General features: G+C 39.5%; 1 protein-coding gene across 1 annotated transcript in view; it reads right to left on the reverse strand.

Moving 5' to 3' along the window:
* LOC115729544 (mitogen-activated protein kinase 9-like) overlaps positions 1-22,744 on the reverse strand; it is a 37,885-nt gene that overhangs the window by 9,341 nt on the left and 5,800 nt on the right. The gene's annotated exons all lie outside the window — the stretch shown is intronic.

Below are 22,744 nucleotides of genomic sequence, written 5' to 3' on the forward strand. Positions count from 1 at the left end.
AGTGCTAGTGAATTGTACATAGGTTGCTAGAAAACCGAGTACAAGCACTAGTGTCTAGGGTTCGACCTCAATGGACCTAGACCCAGGCTTGGCCTCGATGGACATGGGTGCCGATGACCCCAGCACGGGCTTTGAGGTAGCGATATCTAGTCATATTTTGAAAAAAAAAAATTTCTATTTATTAAAGAGGAAATTATTTTCCTAAATTTGAGCATAGGTTTTCCATTCACTTGGAAATCATTTTCTATTGACTTATTTTCCTAAGCATTCCAAATGCCGAAAAACGAAAAGTAAAATATTCTAAAAAATATTTTTCACAAAATAAGTGAAACCTTAATTGGTTCAAGACCCTTGGACATGCTTCGTATTAAATGGAGACTAGAGCTTCTAAATCGAAGCTCCATCGTAGCTCCTCTTCTCTCCAGTCATCCACATTCAGAGCATCATTAGCATGCCATGGACACGTACAAAAAATCAAATTAATACATAGTAATTGTTATTTTTTATTTGATTTGATTTGATTTTTTTTTCTTCCTCCGCCGTGACGGGCTTACCAACCATCGCGAGGCCCAACGACCAGCGGAGGAAGAAGAAAAAAGAAAAGAAAAGAATAAATAAATAAATTATATAATAAAGAAAAAATTCCAAAATATGGAATATTAAAAAAAATAAATTCAAGAGCATCAGTTCTAGGAAGTGTTTTTATCTCTCTAGATTTAGGAATTTACTTTTCTAAATTTGCGCATGAATTTTCCGGTGACCAGAAAGTGCTTTCCGTCGACTAAGTCATTTTCGGCGAACTAAATAGGGGAAAGTCCAGAAAACTAATTCCCGAAAAAACACTTCCACTCAAACAAATGCACCCCTCAAATATAATTGATTCAGGACCACCTTGGACATGCTTAGTATTAAATGGAGACGAGAGCTTCCCACCAGCCGACTCCGTTCAGAGCATCATTAGCGTGCCATGGACAGATACGAAGGAGTTAACCCTTAGATTCCGAGTTCCATTCCCACCTTTAAGCCCCAAATTTAATTGAACAAGGTGGACATCATAACCCAACTCAAAAGAGTAAATTGGATTGTGATTGTGATAATGTCAGTATTATTCTTAGAAATAACCGTTGAATTACTATAGTATCATTCTCATGAATGTAAATAATGGGAACTTAATTATTATAGGTATTATCACCTTTACAAAAGACCCACTTTTTTTATTAACATGTAAAGGCTAATTTCCTTTAAAAAAAAATTTTCTAACTTTAGGTTCAATTTCAGTTTTGTCCCGAACTCTGTTTTGCCTATAAATAATCCAAACTTTCATTCTAGTTCCAAATCTATCATTGCTTTAAAAAATTTGATACTAATTTTTTCAAGATAATTCAACATTCGGAAGCTATTGTCGTTTCATACGAGAGTGAGAGTTTCGATAAAGACAGATGTTTTGATAAAGGACTTCTAACTAGTCTTGATGTTGTTAATTTTGAAGAAACTAGTGGTGGTTTTTGGACGTGTAGTCAGATTTGGAACTTGAGCAAGCATTAAGATTTGAGGCAGAATTATTATCGAGCTTAAGTTGACGCTTTTTGGGGAGAATTGGGCGATACATTTAAGATAACAGGTTCGCTAAAATCGAAACATGCGACGCCTAGGTCCACCGTCGACTTGGAATTGGATGGTAAATGACCAGATCTGCAGTAGGATCATATCTTCCATTAAATACAAGAAGCTTATTGGTGAAGCATTTGAAGCATATCTGAGGGAGAATAGAATCCAAGGCGATTACCCTAGTGGATGCCTGGAGACTTATAAATACGTGCTTTGTATAGCTGGATTTGATATACAACTCGCAACTGTTCTGTCTACTTTTCTGGCTACCCGTTATCGGCTTGGTTCATTTCGCCCCAATTTTCGGCAAGAATTCAAAATTGCGTTTCGCGCCAATGCTTTTTCTCGCGAGTCCAAAACCATATGATAGCTCCCGGATGGATTGAATTAGCTTGGTGCATGTCGGGAATTCGAAAAGCTTTCCTGCTTGAAATGGGAAAGAAGAAACGGAATTCCCTGCCGGACCAAGGAAATCCAATCCTTTCCGGAGAACTTGCTCATCTGCATAAGAACTCGGAGTTCCAACTCCCTCGTCACGATTCTAAACAGCTCGTCGAACCCAATCACCAATGAGATTCAATCATTAGATCTCAGCGATGCTGACCATGGATCTGGTCGTTGATGAGCTAGAGTAGTGATTTCCTGAGGTACCCCCGGTAATTTGCAACATATGATTGAAAAAAAGAAGGGCTTAACTTTGTAAATCAACTGATTTATCAATCTGTACAAGTAAGGGCTCCAACAAATTGTGAATAGGAAAATATTATACATGACACCCAAATCGCGTCGATGTATGTATTCTTACGTACAATTCTCTTCCTGAATAAGAGAGAGTTTCCAACTTCATGCAAGAACACTGAATCAAAGGGTTCAGCGGGGACAAAAGTCATATTTTTCAGGTCTACCTGCACGAAATGGGATCTTGAACTGTGACAAATGTTGAGCATTGTTCTTTGGCGATAACCACCGGACGCGAACTGCGTCGGCGATCCCTTTCTTTGATGGAGTTTGAAGTGATCAAGCATGGAGAGAGAGAGCCTCGACTTTTCGAGACAAAACCCATCAGTAGCCTCGCCATTCACTTCAGCCTCCTCATGCTGGCAGTGAAAAGGAACGAGTCATATGAGTAGAAGATCGAAAAATGAGAGGAAACCATTTCAGTGCAGCAACTGAACATTGATCTTCCAACATCGAGCGATCGGAATTGATACTCTCAGTGACATTTTAAGCCCATTCCTTTTTACGCCTTTCAGTTTTTGGCACTCGGCCCAAGTTCAGAAAGAGAGGAAGAGGTGAGGGTTAGCTGGAACAGAACATACGCGAGATTAGGTCATAACAGAACAGAATTGGTCGCATACGAGATTTTAGGTCGTAGCAGAATTGGTCGATTACTCAAATTACGCCGTAACAGAAATTATCGTTCTCTCTCTCTTCTCTTGCTCTTCCGCCTATTTAAACTCGTGCCATCACGAGGACTTCTCCATCTCCCTCCCCCACGCCTTCAGCCATCTTCCCCCGTTGTTTGTTTCTTGCCATTCCGAAGCCATGCATTTCCGATGGTCGATTCTCTACCCTTACCGCAGCTCAGACATTGAATCCTCCGCTGCCACGATCTAGTTTGTTCCTCGGACTTCGTCATTGCCGATGTCGAATCTCAACCATATCTGTTTTGTTATCTTTTTGACCTATGCCGGCATCTCTTCGTGCTGCGTTCAATGGAGGTCACCGGAGAGGAAGTGACGCGAAAACGGCGATCTCAGTGTCAATCTCTAAACTCATTTGCACTGAGTTTTTTCATGGCTTTCCTTTTTATTTGTTTGTTTGTGTCAGGGTTAGGGCTGGGGCTGTGGCTGTGGGTGCGAGTATTGAATGATTTTGAGATGGTGGCCGACGGAGGCAGTTTATAGTGGAAAATGGACTTAGCGTTCGTTTAGTGTGGTCTTCGTAGAAAATGGGCTTGGTACGACTACTATAAAAATCGGGCTTGTTTCGTAAAAATCAAACATTTCAGAAAAATAGTCATTTTTCAAAAAAATGATAATATTTTCTTATGTTTTGTTAAGATCTGAATATTATTAAGAAAATGTTTTCTACAAACTTTGGCAAATTTTGGAGTGATGATGTGGATCGGCCACCACTACCTAATCGTGTTGGGGGGCATCTTTTTCATCGGGCTCCTACTCTGGGGGCTTCGCCCGCAACTCCGACGTCTTTTTATTGGGTCTACTTAATTTTCAACGTTGTCGTCCTGCCTACTTTGTTCATTGTCACTCCTACCTTCTATGTGGCAAAGGTCTTGTCCTACCTTCTTTCGTAGCAAATGTGAGAAGTTGCTCATGGAGGGGTTGAGGTTGCCAGGAGAAGGCAGGGGAGATCTCAGCCATGTAGATGGGGGTGATCGTGAGGGCATAGCCAATGCCAAAGTTGGTGAATAAGCGGCCTCAAAAGCAGTACGTCGTAGTTGCGGGTGAAGCCCCTGAGTAGGAGCTCGGTGAAAAAGATGGCCCCCACCAACATGACTGCATAGCGGCGGCCGATCTAGTCAGAGATCCGCCCTGCCATCAAATTCAGAAATCAAGCAAGTTAGAGGAAAAGGATGATGAAATCGTCAAAAAAAATGGAATATGTCCTTACATATTTAGTGATCATAATTGGTTTATTACATCTGAAAAGAACATGGATAGTTACTTGGGGTTTTTCCCTGTCATTAGGGATCATAATTGGTTCTTACATCTTCTGTACGTAAGAGTTTATCTAGTGATAATCTTAATCATTGCACTGTACTTTATCAGGTGATGGTTTTACTGTTTTTTTTTTTCCCGGTTTCCATCTTGGACCGACGTTTACCAAATTGTTTATGTAGTCAAATTGTCTGGCGTTTTTAAGCTCTCTAGCTCTGATACCATGTGATAAAATGTTATTTGCTCGTATTGCTCAACGTACAGTACAGATGTTTATACAGCATACCAATCAACAGGAAAAGGAAAGAGTAGATTTACCAAATATCCCCAACTAATTATAAAAGATATACTAAATAATATGCTAACTAAAATAAACTAATGAATCTTAGAGATACAAAATATTGGAAAAATAGAATGTAAGTCTTTAGCAGATCTTCCGTAATATGTTTGGATAGAAAAGAACGTGCAAGCATCCTGTACAAATGAAAAACACACAATAAAGATTAGAATTTCTAAAGTTGACAGAATGGCCCCAGAAACCAACCCCTAGCCCCTCAAACCAAAAAATTACAAATAAAAATACAACAAATGTTAATTTAAAAATGTCTAGTAGGTCTCATCTTATTCTTTAAATAATCTATACGGACTCTAAACTAAAATTTGCTTCCTATTTTAAATCCATCGCATTTTTTTCTCTTCCTTTTGGAAAAACATCTCAAAGATCCCGAGGGACGGAAGACGGTGCCCCCGCTTTTTCAAGGTAAGAAGAGGAAGAGAAAATGTCCCGAGCCAATGTTCGAGTGTCAAGCGCTACGACGCTGAAATAACCCATGTCATACTCTTAGAAAAAGCTCGAACGACCTTCAACAAAAAAGTACCTAGATGGCTGACCTTTATAAAACAACAATGCGCTTGTGCTAACGAAGAGCTTCGTTGCTCTACAAATGGAGAGTAAGATATTGGGTGGAACGTGTTAGAGTTGGAATGATTTTTGGGTTTTGTTGAACAGCTAGGCTAGGGGATCGAGGTGTTTGTGATTGGATCAAATAGAAGGAAAACTTCGATAAAATGAGTACAGTTACATGCTTGGAAGGACGGGGAACAATTTGGGATTTGGTAAAATCCTCCAATATAGATAGGTGGAGTTGCAGAGGGAGTTCACATTATAGATGGAGCGGACAATTCTCTGCCTATCCAGAACCAAGACTCAGACTCTGAATCAATTCAAATTCAAATTGGTGCTTTCGAGCCATTTTTGGGCCTTGGAATTTGCAGAAAAACATTCTAGAAAACTCAACGAGGATATCAAGAAGAGGAAGCGTTAGATCACGCAAGATTTATTAACATTTCCTATAGTAGAGGCTGTGTTTGAATTTTTAGCCAGGATAAGATTTAATAGAATATTTTTCTAGAAGTTAGTTCTCAAGGAAAAAGGAAATATTTTCCAATGCTTGGGTAAATTTGAAAATGAACTAGAAAATATATCATCAATTTGGTAAGGAAATCCCGATTGATTTTTCTAAATAGATATATATTATTATAGTGCTAGTGAATTGCACATAGGCTGCTAGGAAACCGAGTACAAGCACTAGTGCCTAGGATTCGACCTCAATGGACCTAGACCCAAGCTTGGCCTCGATGGACACGAGCGCCGACGACCCTAGCACGGGCTTCGAGGTAGCGATATCTAGTCATATTTTGAAAAAAAAATAATTTTCTATTTATTAAAGGGGAAATTATTTTCCTAAATTTGAGCATAGGTTTTCCATTCACTTGGAAATCATTTTCTATTGACTTATTTTCCTAAGCATTCCAAATGCCGAAAAACGAAAAGTAAAATATTCTAAAAAATATTTTTTACAAAATAAGCGAAGCCTTTATTGGTTCAAGACCCTTGGATATGCTTCGTATTAAATGGAGACGAGAGCTTCTAAATCGAAGCTCTATCGTAGCTCCTCTTCTCTCCGGTCGTCCACATTCGGAGCATCATTAGCATGCCATGGACACATACAAAAAATCAAATTAATACATAGTAATTATTATTTTTTATTTTTTGGTAAGGATAATTATTATTTTTTATTTGATTTGATTTGATTTGATTTTTTTTTCTTCATCCGCTATGACCGGCCGACCAACCATCACCGAGGCCCAGCGATCAGCGGAGGGAGAAGGAAAAAGAAAAAGAAAGAAAAGAAAAAAATAATAAATAAGATAATAAAGAAAAAATCCAAAATATAAAATATGGAATATTAAAAAAAAAATAAATTCGAGAGCATCAATTCTAGGAAGTGTTTTTACCTTTCTAGATTTAGGAATTCACTTTTCTAACTTTGTGCATGAATTTCCGGTGACCGGAAAGTGCTTTCCGTTGACTAAGTCATTTTCGGTGAATTAAAAACAGGGAAAAGTTCATAAAACTAATTCCCAAAAAATCACTTCCGCTCAAACAAACGCACCCCTCAAATATAATTGATTCAGGACCACCTTGGACATGCTTCGTATTAAATGGAGATGAGAGCTTCTCACTAGCCGACTCCATTCAGAGCATCATTAGCGTGCCATGGACAAATACGAAGGATTTAACCCTTAGATTCCGAGTTCCATTCCCACCTTTAAGCCCCAAATTTAATTGAACAAGGTGGATATCATAACCCAACTCAAAAGAGTAAATTGGATTATGATTCTGATAATGTCAGTATTATTCTTAGAAATAACCGTTGAATTACTATAGTATCATTCTCATGAATGTAAATAATGGGAATTTTAATTTATTGACGGCTAAATTATAGGTATTATCACCTTCACAAAAGACCCACTTTTTTATTAACATGTAAGGACTAATTTCCTATAAAAAAAAAATTCTAACTTTAGGTCCAATTCTAATTTTGTCTCGAACTCTGTTCTGCCTATAAATAATCCAAACTTTCATTCTAGTTCCAAATCTATCATTGCTTTCAAAAATTTGACACTAATTTTTTCGAGATAATAAATATTCGAAAGCTGTTGTCGTTCCATACGAGAGTGAGAGTTTTGATAAAGACGGATGTTTTGATAAAGAACTTCTAACTAGCCTTGATATTGTTAATTTTGAAGAAACTAGTAGCAATTTTTGGACGTGTGGTCATATTTGGAACTTGAGCAAGCAATAAGATTTGAGGCAGAATTATTATCGAACTTAAGTTGACGCTTTTTTGGGGAATTGGGCGACACATATAAGATAACAGGTTCGCTAAAATCGAAACATGCGCCGCCTAGGTCCACCGTTGACTTAGAATTGGATGGTAAATGACCAAATCTGCATTAGGATCATATCTTCCATTATATGCAAGAAGCTTATTGAAGCATTTGAAGCATATCTGAGGGAGAATAGAATCGAAGGCGATTACCCTAGTGGATGCCTGGAGACTTATAAATACGTGCTTTGTATAGCTGGATTTGATATACAACTCGCAACTGTTCTGTCTACTTTTCTGGCTACCCGTTATCGGCTTGGCTCATTTCGCGCCAATTTTCGGCAAGAATTCGAAATTGCGTTTCGCGCCGATGCTGTCTCTCGCGAGTCCAGAACCATATGATAGCTCCCGGATGGATTGAATTAGCTTGGTGCAAGACGGGAATTCGAAAAGCTTTCCCGCTTGAAGTGGGAAAGAAGAAACGGAATTCCCCGCCGGACCAAGGAAATCCAATCCTTTCCGGAGAACTTGCTCATCTGCATAAGAACTCGGAGTTCCAACTCCCTCGTCGCAATTCGGAACAGCTCGTCGAACCCAATCACCGATGAGATTCAATCATTAGATCTCAGTGATGGTGACCATGGATCCGTCTGTTGATGAGCTAGATACGGCTATTGATGAGCTAGAGCAGTGATTTCCTGAGGTCCCCCGGTAATTTGCAACGTATGATTGAAAAAAAAGAAGGGATTAACTTTGTAAATCAACCGATTTATCAATCTGTACAAGTAAGGGCTCCAACAAATTGTGAAGAGGAAAATATTATACATGACGGTCAAATCGCGTCGATGTATGTATTCTTACGTACAATTCTCTTCCTGAATATTAGAAACTTCTTCTCCGTCACGCAGAGCTCGCAAAACAAAACGTTTCACGGAACAAGAGAAAGTTTCCACTTCATGCAAGAACACTGAATCAAGGGTTCAACGGGGACAAAAGTCATATTTTTCAGGTCTACCCGCACGAAAAGGGATCGTGAACCGTGACGGATGTTGAGCATTGTTCTTTGGCGATAACCACCGGACGCGAACTGCGTCGGCGATTCCTTTCTTGGATGGAGTTTGAAGTGATCAAGCATGGAGAGAGAGGGGCTTTTTTTCAAATTGCATAAAAAAAATATATTTACCAAATTAGGGGAAAAAAAAATACTTACTAGTTTAGGGTCCGCTCGGCGGTCGGACCGCCGAGCGAGCAGACCGCCGAGCGGGTTCCCGCTCGGCACTATAAATGCCAAGCGGATCCGCTCGACATTTATAGTGCCGAGCAAGGCCGACCTCCGCGCGCTCCTCGCAGCGCGCAGAGTGCCGCCGTGCGAGTGGCCCCTACCCCGCCAACGCCTTTAATCGGGCGTTGGCAGGCGACGTGAAAGGCGCCTGCAGCACCTTTCACGAGCACTGCTGAGCCTTCGGCTCTGCTTAAAGCAAAGCCGAAGGCTCTCCCCGCTCGTAAAGGTTGGCCATTTGATTTCTCCTCTTCACAGAAGTTCAAGCCTTTCGCCCCTCCTCTGCAGAGGCTATTCTTCTGTTTGTATAGCCCTTACATCCTCTGCAGAAGCTCTTCTTTTTTCGCACTCTTAGAGCCCCCAAATGGTTCCATAAGCGCCAACGTTTGTAAGCCCTAGATTTGGAAGTGTCGTGCCTCCTTCTAGTGGCCTTTAATTCTGATTTTAAGTGATCTGGATATTAAGTGAACAGAGTGTGGAGTCCGCTAGGAGCCCTCCCCTCGCTTTGATTAACTTCGGCGAGATTTGTTCTTAATATCCCGACCAAGTTTTAATCGGACTCTCCTCTTGTACTCTCCCTCACATAGCTTACGAAGATTTTCTCATACCCCCCTTTCCTCAAGTGCCCTTATTGATGTTAGTGTTTTTATTTTATTGCAAATATTTCTGTCATGTTTAAATTAAATTGGGACTTTTTTATTTTTGCAGAAGTTGTGACAAAAGCAAAGCCGACCTTCTTACTCGGTGCTTCCTCTTGATAGTTTGAACTCTACATTCGGTGCGTGATTACCCTCAATAGTTTGAGGTAAACCTCGTTATAGCTATTTTTTGCAGTTTCGTAAGTATTTTTTTATTTATTTGATTATTATTTGTACATCGAATAGTTATAATGTTTACGAATTGCAGTAAAAAAAAATTACCATAATGATAGTTACAATACATATATGGTTACGATAGTCAAACCATTGACAGAGTTTAGATGTTAAAACAAAAAGAAAATGTCATGTTACATTTAAAACCATTCTCTGTCATGTTTTTAATAATTTCAAAATTCGAATAATAGAAAATTAGAAAATACAAAATTGATTAAAAATAAAGAAAAATCATAGAGACTTTCAAAAAAATGAAGGAAAAATATTAAGAAATTTTAAAAAATAGGAAATAGTCACAATCAACTGGCCATGGACGATTCGGGGTATTTTGGTTGGCGAATTTTAATAAAATGACGATTTTGCCCTTCCGGCATATTGTCTCCCAAAATTATTTTAAAAAATCCTAAAAATTAGGAAATGGCCACAATCAACCGGGCATGGCCGATTCCAGGTATTTTGGCCGACGAATTTTAAAAAATGACTATTTTACCATTCTGGCAAATTGTCTCCCAAATTTTTTTTTAAAATCTCAAAAATTAGGAAATGGCCACAATCAATCGGCCATGGACCATTCATGGTATTTTGGCCGACGAATTTTAAGAAATGACGATTTTGCCCTTCCGGCAAATTGTCTCCCAAATTTTTTTAAAAAAAATCTCAAAAATTAGGAAATAGCCACAATCAACTGACCATGGACGATTCGGGGTATTTTGGCCGACGAATTTTAAAAAATGACGATTTTGCCCTTCTGGCAAATTGTCCCCCAAAAAAATTTTAAAAAAATCCAAAAATTAGGAAATGGCCACAATCAACTAGCCATGGCCTATTCAAGGTATTTTGGTCGACTAATTTTAAAAAATGACGATTTTGCCATTCTGGCAAATTGTCTCCGAATTTTTTTTTTAAAAATCCCAAAAATTAGGAAATGGCCACAATCAATCGGCCATGGACCATTCGAGGTATTTTGGGCGACGAATTTTAAAAAATGACTATTTTACCCTTCCGGCAAATTGTCTCCCAAAAAATTCTTAAAAAATTTCACAAATTAGGAAATGGCCACAATCAATCGGCCATGGCCGATTCAGTGTATTTTGGCTGACGAATTTAAAAAAATGACGATTTTTCCCTTCTAGCAAATTGTGTTCCAAAAAAATTGTAAAAAAACCCAAAATGTCGTCTAAGCCCTTAGGGCTATATTAGGACATTTATTTCATTTGATATATTGATAGTGGTAATATTAATTTGATAACTTATACGGGACAATATTTAGGAAATTGTAGTTTAGAAATAATTTCTAATTTATTTAAATCTCAGAATGTCGTCTACATCTTTTGCGATTGTGCACCGAGGAGGTACAATAGTACGAACCGAATATGGAATTGATTACGAAGGCGGACAATCTACCATGTTCGAGATTGCAAACATACCGACATTTGATGAGTTACGTGTGTCGATTGAGAGCGCATTGAATATAACAGGAAACCAAGATATCCAAATAGTGGTGTATAGATATCCGTATGTAACACGCAATTGTGTTACATATGACATTACTGAGTTGCATGTTGATGCTACGATTACGATGATTCAGCAATTGCACTTCAGGCTGGTGGTACGGGATTCTTGCGGTTTTATGCAACCGTAGCAAAACACCAAATGAGAGATGATTTCACGGAGGAAGCTTCGAATGCTGGTGAAGATGATGATGGTCTGCATAATCGGTAAGTGCGGACCGATAATAATGATGATAATGCTAGTAATGCTACTGGCGATGATGATGATAATGATGATAATGCTTTAGCTGCTGCTGATGATGATAATGATGATAATGCTGATGATGATGATGATGATGATGGTGATGAAGAAGATGATTCTTGGATGGACTCCGATTACAATGACGAAGAAGATGTCGGATGTGGCAATATGGAGGCTTACTATAATACGCAGTGCAGCAATCCCATTTTGCCGTTGGTACATCCACCGCCTTATTTAGATATCGACTTTGACATGATGCAAGACGACACAAGAACCAAGCCAGACCGTATGTTATTTGATTCATCAAAAGAATTTGATGTTGGCATGTTGTTTCCATCACGGGACGCGGTACAGTTAGCTGCAAAAGAGTATTCCCTTAGGAGAAATCAAAATTTTCGCAGTTATTTGACAAAGAAAGACGAATATGTGATAAGGTGTGGCAATCCAAATGGACCGTGTGGTTGGAGGCTCCGCGCGATTGCTAAATCGGGTGGCATGTTTTGAAAAATAAGTAAATATAATGGGCCACATACATGCAGTTCTCCGTAAATGTCACGGGATCATCGGCACCTTGACCAAAAGTACCTCTGCAGCCAAATAAAAGCAATGGTCGCCGTCCAACTAGATATCAAAATCAAGCCACCGATGGCGGAGATTCAAGATAAGCTGCAGTTCGAATCTACTTATCGTAAAACCTAGAAGGCCAAACAAATGGTGATCGCCAGATAATTTGGAGATTGGGATGAATCATACGGTAGGTTGAGGACGTGGATGATCGAAATGAAGAGTCGGAATCCAGGTTCACATTTTGTGATCGATGATCATATCAACCTAGATCGGGGCTGCACGGTTTTCAAACGGATGCTTTGGACTTTCAAGCGCACGATTGAAGGTTTCGCAAGTTGTCGTCCTCTTATATTTGTTGATGGTACATTTTTGTACGGAAAATGCCAAGGAACCCTCCTTTGTGCGGCTTCCCTTGATGGAAATAATCATATTTTCCCGTTGACATTTGCTGTAGTTCATCGGGAAAATGTTGATAATTGGACTTGGTTTATGAATACATTGCGGAGATATGTCACTAGGAGAGATGATATTTGTGTAATATCAGACAGACATATCGGTATTCAACGAGCAATGGAGACAGCACGGTGGCGTCCTCCACATGGCCACCATAGATATTGCATTCGGCACGTTGCCGGCAACTACAATAAACATTTCAAAAATACCGAAGGGAAAAAACTTGTTCGGATGGCGGGTAAATTCTCGAATTTGTAAATTTTAGGAAAATACGTATGCAAAAATTTGAGTACGAAGTACTAATTCATGTTGGAATGTATAGCTTACGCGAGGCAACAGCGGAAGTTCGACCAATTCATGAGCCTAATTAGGGAGTTCGATCCAGCCACAGCTGGATGATGCGATCAGATTCCAAGAGAAAAATGGACAAAGGCTTATGATGAAAGGAGGAGATATGGATCGATGACGACAAATTTAGTCGAATTGGTCAACGGGATCTTGAAGGGTTTCCGTGGTCTACCAATAGCAGCCATGGTCGACAAGATATTCTATCGGTTGGTGCACTATTTTGATATGAGAAGAACGATGTACGGGATGCAGAAAGACAATCGGTGGAAATATACGAAATTTGCCGGCGCCACGCTCCGGAAGAATAGTCAAAAAGCAAATAGGCATGCCGTCACATGTTTCGACTCTGATAGAGGCGTTTTCGAAGTGACAGCTGGACGTGACGGATCTAGAGGTTCAGGGGGCTATAAACACATAGTGCTCCTACACTTGCGAACGTGCACATGTGGGAAATTTCAAGGGTTGAAAATCCCATGTTCACACGTAGTTGCAGCATGTCAAGCGTATGACATTGATTACGAATCATACGTAGATGAATGGTATACTTTAGAAAAAACCCTTGAGTGCTATCAGTATATGTTTAATCCGTTGGGGCATTTTGATTACGAGCTTGAACCCGATGAGCTGCCATTAGTGCGAGACCCGAGTCGTATTCGGAAGAAAGGAAGGCCCCGTGCATCACGGATCCGGAATGAGATGGACGGAGAAACTCGGAGCAGTAGCACTTCGCGAAATCATTGCACACACTGTGGAAAATCAAGGCACAACAGGAAAACTTGTGCACACAGATCGGCCAGAGAGTAGATCATACTTGCGTTAATTATGTAAATTAGTTTTGTGACATTCTGAATTCCGACCCCATTTTGAAGTTTTTGTGGGAGGTCCCTTTTACCTCAAGCTGACCGTCTCTCCCTCGATCCTTATGTATTTCGTTCATATGCGTTGTAAGGATGATCATATTTCTATGTTATAAAATCTTTTTGTCTTCTGAAGTCATAAAATGAATTTCTTTATATGGGAAAAATTTTGTACTCTTTCCGCTTGCACATATCCCATCACGTTAAGTCTATTGCCATATCGATCTTGGGAAATAAACGAATAACGGATGTTGGCGCGTAAAAAGGACACAGGGCGTGATAAGTATCATGAATTTTTTGTAATGTTATAATATTATTATTGGATTGATATTTATGAAGTTGATTTTTCGCGGATTTTTATATTATATATTTGATTTTTTTTTGTAATGTTATAATATCACAATTGCACGATATTTATTCAGTTTATGTGTTACATGTTATCCATACATATGGGAATTTGTTGTAATATTATAGTATCACAATTGTGTAGATATGGCATAGAGTACTTACATTCATTAGGACCCGGAGGATGATTCACTACTTATTGGGCAAGCCCGACATAAATCTCGGGCTATATGGGACGCTAAGGTAATTGAAGAATTTTCGGTTGATCTGTCATTTGTAACAATATCATCAAAATTGCTACTAACTGTTCATGTTACATTTCACGGATACTTCCGATAGAAGCCCTTAGATGTCAGCGAGCGATGCTACACGTAGGTGATCTTGATCTGCGGATAGTCTCGTATCCGCAAGCTTCGGGATTTTTTGGCGTTTATTTGATGTGATTCGTGCGGTTGGATTGTCATTTAATTATTGCATTGGTCGAGCGGTGGAGGCTCGAGACCTACACCTTCCATATGCCGGAAGGTGAATGCACTATCACGCTGCGGGATATTGCGGTGCTTACGTGGCTTCCTATAGATAGACGTGCGATTACTAGCTCCAAAATTGTGAATTGAGCCAATGTCAGCGACGATCTACTCGGTGCTCACCCGGCCCAGTTGCGTGGCACACAGATCGCTTTGAGCTGGTTGAGACAGCGCTTTGAAGATCTTCCACCAGACGCCGATGGCGTCACCATAGTGCAGCATTCACGGGCTTTCATTCTCCGTCCGCTAGGAGGATCTATTTTTACGGACAAATCGGGTGCCCGAGTTAGTTTGTTGTTTCTTCCATTACTGGCAAACCTTAACGTCCCTACGCAGTATAATTGGGGTTCAGCAGCACTTGTATGGTTGTACCGAGAGTTATTTCGTGCAACCGACCCAGAGGCGAAGCAAATGGACGGTGCCTTACATATACTGGAGATTTGGGCGTGGAAGTGCTTGAGATGTGTCTCCCCATCCCCGACAGTTGATGTTCCTTTAGGACATGCACCTTTCGGTAGTCGATATGTGATCTATTGCATTTTCGGTTCGTGCGTCATTAATTCATTCCAGTGCGTATAATATATGAAAATTGAATGTTTTTTGTTTACGCAGTTGGAGTCAAGGTCGAGGCACAACGGAGATCCCCATGCATACGTTGGTACATCTGCGCTACCAACTTGATAGATTGGTATTCGAAGATGTAAGTAATGATAGTAACGAATGAATTTAATATAATGTTAGCTTTTAAATTAACTCTTCATTTAATTTGATATGTTTTATTACGATAACAGATTATTTGGGAGCCCTACGGTAGCGACATTCTGGAGAATGTACCGAATTACCGCTTGTAGGGACAGGATATTTAGAGGGCTCGTGTGCCACTCATCTGTTTTTGGATAGTTGAGTGGCATTATCCATATAGAGTACTTTGCCGGTTTGGTATGCAGCGACCGATACCTACTCCTCCCGGCGATCACAAAGCCTTGCATGATATTGACAATAGGCCACCCGGGAAAGATTGGGCAGCTAAGCACGGAAAATGGATCGCTATGTGGGACAGATGTACCGAATATATAGTCCATGCTGATCCTGCAACGGAGGAACTCCACTTTCATTCAGCATATATGGAGTGGTTCCGTAGACATACACGGAAGTGGATTTCTATTACGGGAGCTGCAATGGGTTCAATGGTTCGTGTAAATACTTTCAATTTAATTAATTAACTATATTTTTAGTAACATAAGTTATTGTAATTTTATAACATTTGTTACTTGTGATATCATTACCGGGGTGATGGCGTGGAACAAATCTTACATATATTAAATTCACGTCCATCTCATCAGACTTGGGCAGATGTGGGGAAAATAGCTAGGGCAATGCTATACATCCAGCACGAGGAGAGGCGGCTAACGATGATGCCACCATCTCAACCAGCAACTAGAGCCACACCCATTGGCCCTCACGATGACGATCCGCTTGAGCCCGTTCGGTCGACCCGGAGGACTCCTCGAGCTCATGTAGTTGGCGATGCCATCCCTTACACCTTCGAGTATCATACGGATTTCGCTCCGGGTTTCACTTGAGGATTAGACCAGACGGGTTTCAATGCTGGATTCACCCATTTTGCCGCCCCATTTCCCAAGGGATCTACTTTTGCATTTCCCGATCCGGAGACTCCGGCTCCTTCTCCTATTTCGTATGGATCCGATTTCCCTCCTTTTTATTCAGGCTTCTCTGCAGAAGGATATGTACCGTCTGCGCAGGGCATATTTTCACAAGATATGCCTTCATCATTTACACATCCTCCTTAGTCGGATCCTCCTCCTCAGCCTCCTCCTTGTCCGTACAATACTAGACCTACCGAGACCGAAGAGAGCCACGTTGCGGAACAGGAGGTCATGTAGGAAAACGATATCGTTAGTACATGTAATTGCGACAGTCCGATTATTATCTATTATGAAAATAACATGTTTTCCATATATCTCAGCACTTTCATTTTATCAATATTCTTAATTAATTACACTAATAAAAAAAGCTTCAAAATAAAAAAAAATATAAATAAAATAATTATTATTAAAAACTTAACAAAAATAATGATTTCCTTTTTTAAAAAACGCCGAGAAAAACAAAATGCCCTAAATCGTCCATGGCCAGTTGATTGTGGCAATTTTCTTTTTACAATTTTTTTGGAAGACAATTTGCTAGAAGGGTAAAACTGTCATTTTCTAAAATTCATCAACCAAAATACCCCGAATCGTCCATGGCCGGTTGATTATGGTCATTTACTAATTTTTGAGATTTTTTATAATTTTTTTAAAAGACAATTTGCCGGAAGGGCAAAACCGTCATTTTCTAAAAGTCGTCGGCCAAAATACCATAAATCGTCTATGGCCAGTTGATTGTGGCCATTTACTAATTTTTGAGATTTTTTACAATTTTTTTGGGAGACAATTTGTTAGAAGGGCAAACCTGTCATTTTCTAAAAGTCGTCGGCCAAAATACCCGGAATCGTCTATGGCCGATTGATTATGGTCATTTACTAATTTTTGAGGTTTTTTATAATTTTTTTGAAAGACAATTTGCCAGAAGGGCAAAACCGTCATTTTCTAAAAGTCGTCGGCCAAAATACCATAAATTGTCCATGGCCAGTTGATTGTGACCATTTACTAATTTTTGAGATTTTTTACAATTTTTTTGGGAGACAATTTGCCACAAGAGCAAAACCGTCATTTTGTAAAAGTCATCGGCCAAAATATCCCGAATCGTCTATGGCCAGTTGATTGTGGCCATTTATTAATTTTTGGGATTTTTTACAATTTTTTGCGAGACAATTTTCCAGAATGGTAAAACCGTTATTTTCTAAAAGTCGTCGGTCAAAATACCCCGAATCGTGTATGGCATGTTGATTATGGCCATTTTTGAGATTTTTTACAATTTTTTTGGAAGACAATTTGCCATAAGGGCAAAATCGTCATTTTTAAAAGTCGTCGGCAAAAATACCCCGAATCGTCCATGGCCAGTTGATTGTCGCCATTTACTAATTTTTGAGAGTTTTTATAATTTTTTTAGAGGATAATTTGCTAGAAGGACAAAATGGTCGGGCCGGACGAAATTGCCGGGCCGGGGTTGGGGCTCACGGCGGGGAGGGGCTGAGTGCCGCCCGGCTCGGCAATTTAACTGCCGAGCTGGGTCCGCTCGGCACTAAGATCGCCGAGCGGACCTCAAACCGGTAAATATGTTTTTTCTCCCCTAAAATGGTAAATACATTCTTTTTTTCGCGCAATTTGAAAAAAAGCCCGAGAGAGAGAGCCTCGATGTTTCGAGACAAAATCCATCAGTAGCCTCGCCATTCACTTCAGCCTCCTCATGCTGTCAGTGAAAAGGAACGAGTTATATGAGTAGAAGATAGAAAATGAGAGGAAACCATTTCAGTGCAGCAACTGAAGATTGATCTTCTAACATTGAGCAATCGGAATTCATACTCTCGGTGACCTTTTAAGCCCATTCCTTTTTACGCCTTTCAGTTTTTGGCACTCGGCCCAAGTTCAGAAAGGGAGGAAGAGGTGAGCGTTAGCTGGAACAGAACATACGCGAGATTAGGTCATAACAGAACAGAATTGGTCGCATACGAGATTTTAGGTCATAACAGAATTGGTCGATTACGCAGATTACGCCGTAACAGAAATTATCGTTCTCTCTCTCTCGCTCTTCCGCCTATTTAAACTCGTGCCATCACGAGGACTTCTCCATCTCCCTCCCCCACGCCTTCAGCCATCTCCCCCCGTTGTTTGTTTCTCGCCATTCCGAAGCCATGCATTTCCGATGGTCGATTCTCTACCCTTACCGCAGCTCAGACATCTAATCCTCCGCTGCCACGATCTGGTTTGTTCCTCTGATTTCGTCGTTGCCGATATCGAATCTCGACCATGTCCTTTTGTTATCTTTTCGACCTATGTCGGCGTCTCTTCCTGCTGCGTTCAATGGAGGTCACCGGAGAGGAAGTGACGCGAAAACGGCGGTCTCAGTGTCAATCTCTAAACTCATTTGCACTGAGTTTTTTCATGGCTTTCCTTTTTATTTGTTTGTGTCGGTCAGGGTTGTGGCTGTGGCTGTGGGTGCGAGTATTGAATGATTTTGAGATGGTGGCCGACGGAGGCAGTTATAGTAGAAAATGGACTTAGCGTTCGATCGTTTAGTGTGGTCTTCGTAGAAAATGGGCTTGGTACGACTCCTATAAAAATCGGGCTTGTTTCGTAAAAATCAAACATTTCAGAAAAATATTTTTTAAGTCATTTTTCAAAAAAATGATAATATTTTCTTATATTTTGTTAAGATCTGAATATTATTAAGGAAATGTTTTCTAGAAACTCTGGCAAATTTTGGAGTGATGATGTGGATTGGCTGCGGCTACGTAATCGTGTGGGCGGGGGCATCTTTTTCATAGGGCTCCTACTCTGGGCTTCGCCCGCAATTACGACGTCTTTTTATTGGGTCTACTTTTTCATTGTCACTCCCGTCTACGTTGCTGAGGTCTCTCCTACCTTCTCTTGTAGCAAATTCTTGTCTTTCCCTGAGGTACTCTGTCGTACGACAGAATACTGAATACCTCAGGGAGGGAGGTGAGGTTGCCACGGAAGAAGGCAGAGGAGATCTCGGCCATGTAGATGGGGGTGATCATGAGGGCATAGCCGATGCAGAGTTGGTGAATAAGCGGCTCAATAGGAGTACGTCACAGTTGCGGGTGAAGCCCCTGAGTAGGAGCTCGGTGAAAAAGATGGCCCCCACCAACACGACTGCATAGCGGCGGCCGATCCAGTCAGAGATCATAATTGATTCTTACATCTTCAGTACGTAAGAGTTTCTCTAGTGATAATCTTAATCATTGCACTGTACTTTCTCCGGTGATGATTTTACCGTTTTTTTTTTCCATCTTGAACCGGCGCTTTCCAAATTGTTTATGTAGTCAAATTGTCTGGCGTGTTTAAGCTCTCTGGCTCTGTTCCCATGTGATAAAATGTAATTTGCTCGTATTGCTCAACATACAGTACAAATGTTTATACAGCATACCGATCAACGGGATATAATTCAAATTGGTGCTTTCGAGCCATTTTTGAGCCTTGGAATTTGCAGAAAAGCATTCTAGAAAACTCAACGAGGATATCAAGAAGAGGAAGCATTCTAGATCACACAATATTTATTGACATTTCCTATAGTAGAGGTTGTGTTTGAATTTTTAGCCAGGATAAGATTTGATAGAATATGATGTAAAATCTAGAAATTTTGGTATAATATATCCAGGTTTTATCGCAGTAGTAAAATCGGATATTTTCATATCTTATTATGTCCTTTATTTCGTATGAACAACATATCAATATAAATTAACTTAAAAATGCACAAACTTAATCTCTCGAGATTCATTGCCAAGAAATCACAAATGCACAGACGGAGATAATCTCTGTCAAATAATCTATGATTATTGTATGATATAAATCTTAAATAGTAAATGAGCTCATTGCTGCATTTTAGAGCCACATGCCCCACTCTGACAAGAAATGTAGGTGGATTGTAGTAACATCACGAGATAGATCAGCCAAAAAATGTTGAATGTAGTAAGAGAGACACCATAACAGTTCACTTGTGTATCTCTCTGAAAAGTACAGTGCTTTGACCCTTGTAATCAATAGAAATATTAAACATACACATATATGCTACATGTTATGGAACAGAAAGCAATTCAAATATAATATTATTAAAAGGATTTTAAAAAAAGAAAAATTATTTCTATTTTTTGTTATTTTGAACTTCCATTTTTATTTAGAATCCAAATGTTATTGATATTTAATTATTTTTTAATTCTATTAGTATAAGAAATTTGTTAGTCGAGGAACAACAACTTTTGTATCATAAATATTATAGATGTCATATCCACCTTTATCTCACCTCACTGTGATATATTTTTATATGGATTACATCCCTCTTATATTTGATCTTATCATATCTTGGATAGGAACCAACCGCATGATAGCAATAATTTTATCTTATCCTTGCTACCAAATGTAGTCATAAAGAATATTCCTGTAGAGGTGTTTATTAATGGAGAAGATGAAGAGTCATGTGTTGTCATGGACATTTTAAAAGCTTCCGATTCATAGGTGGAGAATTTCTATGCAGCTAGGCTCGGTTTGTTTCGCACAAAATGTGACATTTTTGAAAAATATTTTTCCATAAGTTAGTTCTCAAGGAAAACGGAAATATTTTCCAGTGATTGGTTAAATTTGAAAATGAACTAGAAAATATATCAACAATTTGGTGAGGAAGTCCTGATTGATTTTTCTAAAGAGATATATATTATTATAGTGCTAGTGACTTGCACATAGGCAGCTAGGGAACCAAGTACGAGCACTAGTGTCTAGGGTTCGACCTCAATGGACCTAGACCCGGGCTTGGCCTCAATGGACACGGGCTCCGATGACCCGGGCACGGGCTTCAAGGTAGCGATATCTAGTCATATTTTGAAAAAAAAATATTTTTCTATTTATTAAAGAGGAAATTATTTTCCTAAATTTAAGCATAGGTTTTCCATTCACTTGGAAATCATTTTCTATGGACTTATTTTCCTAAGCATTCCAAATGCCGAAAAATGAAAAACAAAATATTCTAAAAAATATTTTTCACAAAATAAGCGAAGCCTTGATTGGTTCGAGACCCTTGGACATGCTTCGTATTAAATGGAGACGAGAGCTTCTAAATCGAAGCTCTATCGTAGCTCCTCCTCTCTCCGGTCGGCCACATTCCGAGCATCATTAGCATGCCATGGACACATACAAGATTAAGAATTCCATTTACATCTTTAAACCCCAAATTTAACCCAACTCAAAACAGTTAATTGGATTACGATGGTGATAATGTCAATTTTGTTCTTAGAAATAATCATTGAATTACTATAATATCATTCTCACGTATGCAAATAATGGGAATTTAATTTATTGATGGCTAAATTGTAGAGATTGACACCTTCAATAAAAACCCACTTCTTTATTTACATGTAAGCGCTATAGTGCCAATTCCGTCCCAAACTCTTTCTTGTCTATAAATAATCCCCAACTTTCACTCTAGTCACAAAGCTGCCATTGTGTCCAAAAATTGCACCTTCAATAACGAACCTCTAACTAACCATGATGTTGATAATTTTGAAGAAATTAGTGGTGATTTCTGGACGCATGGTCCAATTTGAGACATGAGTTAAAGTTGGGGGATTTCTAGATAAAAATTTTTTGAGGCGGAATCGGGATTGAATTTAAGTTGACGATTCTTTTCAGCGAATTAGGCGATACATATAATATAACAGGTTTGCTAAAATCGAACCAAACAGGTTTGCTAAAATCGAACCAAGCGCCGCCGCCTCGGTCCACCGTTGACTTAGAATTGAACGGTAAATGACCAAATCTGCAATAGGATCATATTTTCCATTAAATCTAGGAAGCTTCTTGGCGAAGCATTTAAAGCATATTTGAGGGGAAATCGAAGATTACCTACAGAATGCCTGGAGACTCATATTTATTATTTACTTGCTTTGTATAGTTTGGTTTGATAAACAATTCCAAACTGTTCTGTCTACTATTTCAACAGCCCGTTATAGGCTCAGCTCATTTCGGGTCAAATTTCAGCACGCGAATTCAAAATTGGGTTTCATGCTGATTCTTTCTCTCATGAGTCACAAACTATATGAACACTCGGAAATGGATCCCATAATATTGCCAATTCAATGTTAGGGGTGACATTGATCAAATTGGACCATTCAAATCAAAATGGATGGCTTGATTTGATTCATATCATCTCTTGAAAAGGGGGGTGGGGACATTTTAGACAGGAATTTTTAAAAATTTTGAATAGGTGACATGGATCAAATCAGATTGTCCATTTTGATTTGGACGGCCCAATTTAATCAATGTCACCCATTGCAATGTTAGGGGATCCGGATCTGAATGCTCTCCGATGGGATTGAATTAGCTTGGTGCATGTCAGGAATTCCAAAAGCTTTCTTGCTTGAAATGGGAAAGAAGAAATGGAATTCCCAACTGGACCAAGCAAATCCAATCCTTTCGAGGAAACTTGCTGATCTGCATGAGAACTCGGAGTTCCCACTAATTCGTGGCGATCTGGATCAACTTGTCTAACCCAATCGCCGATGCGATCCGATCATTAAATCTCAGCGGCTCTAATCATGTATCTAGCTGTCGATGGGTTAGAGCAGTAATTTCCTTTGCTATCGCGAATCAATC

Source organism: Rhodamnia argentea, chromosome 7 (genome assembly GCF_020921035.1).
Source record: "Rhodamnia argentea isolate NSW1041297 chromosome 7, ASM2092103v1, whole genome shotgun sequence".
Taxonomy (NCBI): domain Eukaryota; kingdom Viridiplantae; phylum Streptophyta; class Magnoliopsida; order Myrtales; family Myrtaceae; genus Rhodamnia; species Rhodamnia argentea.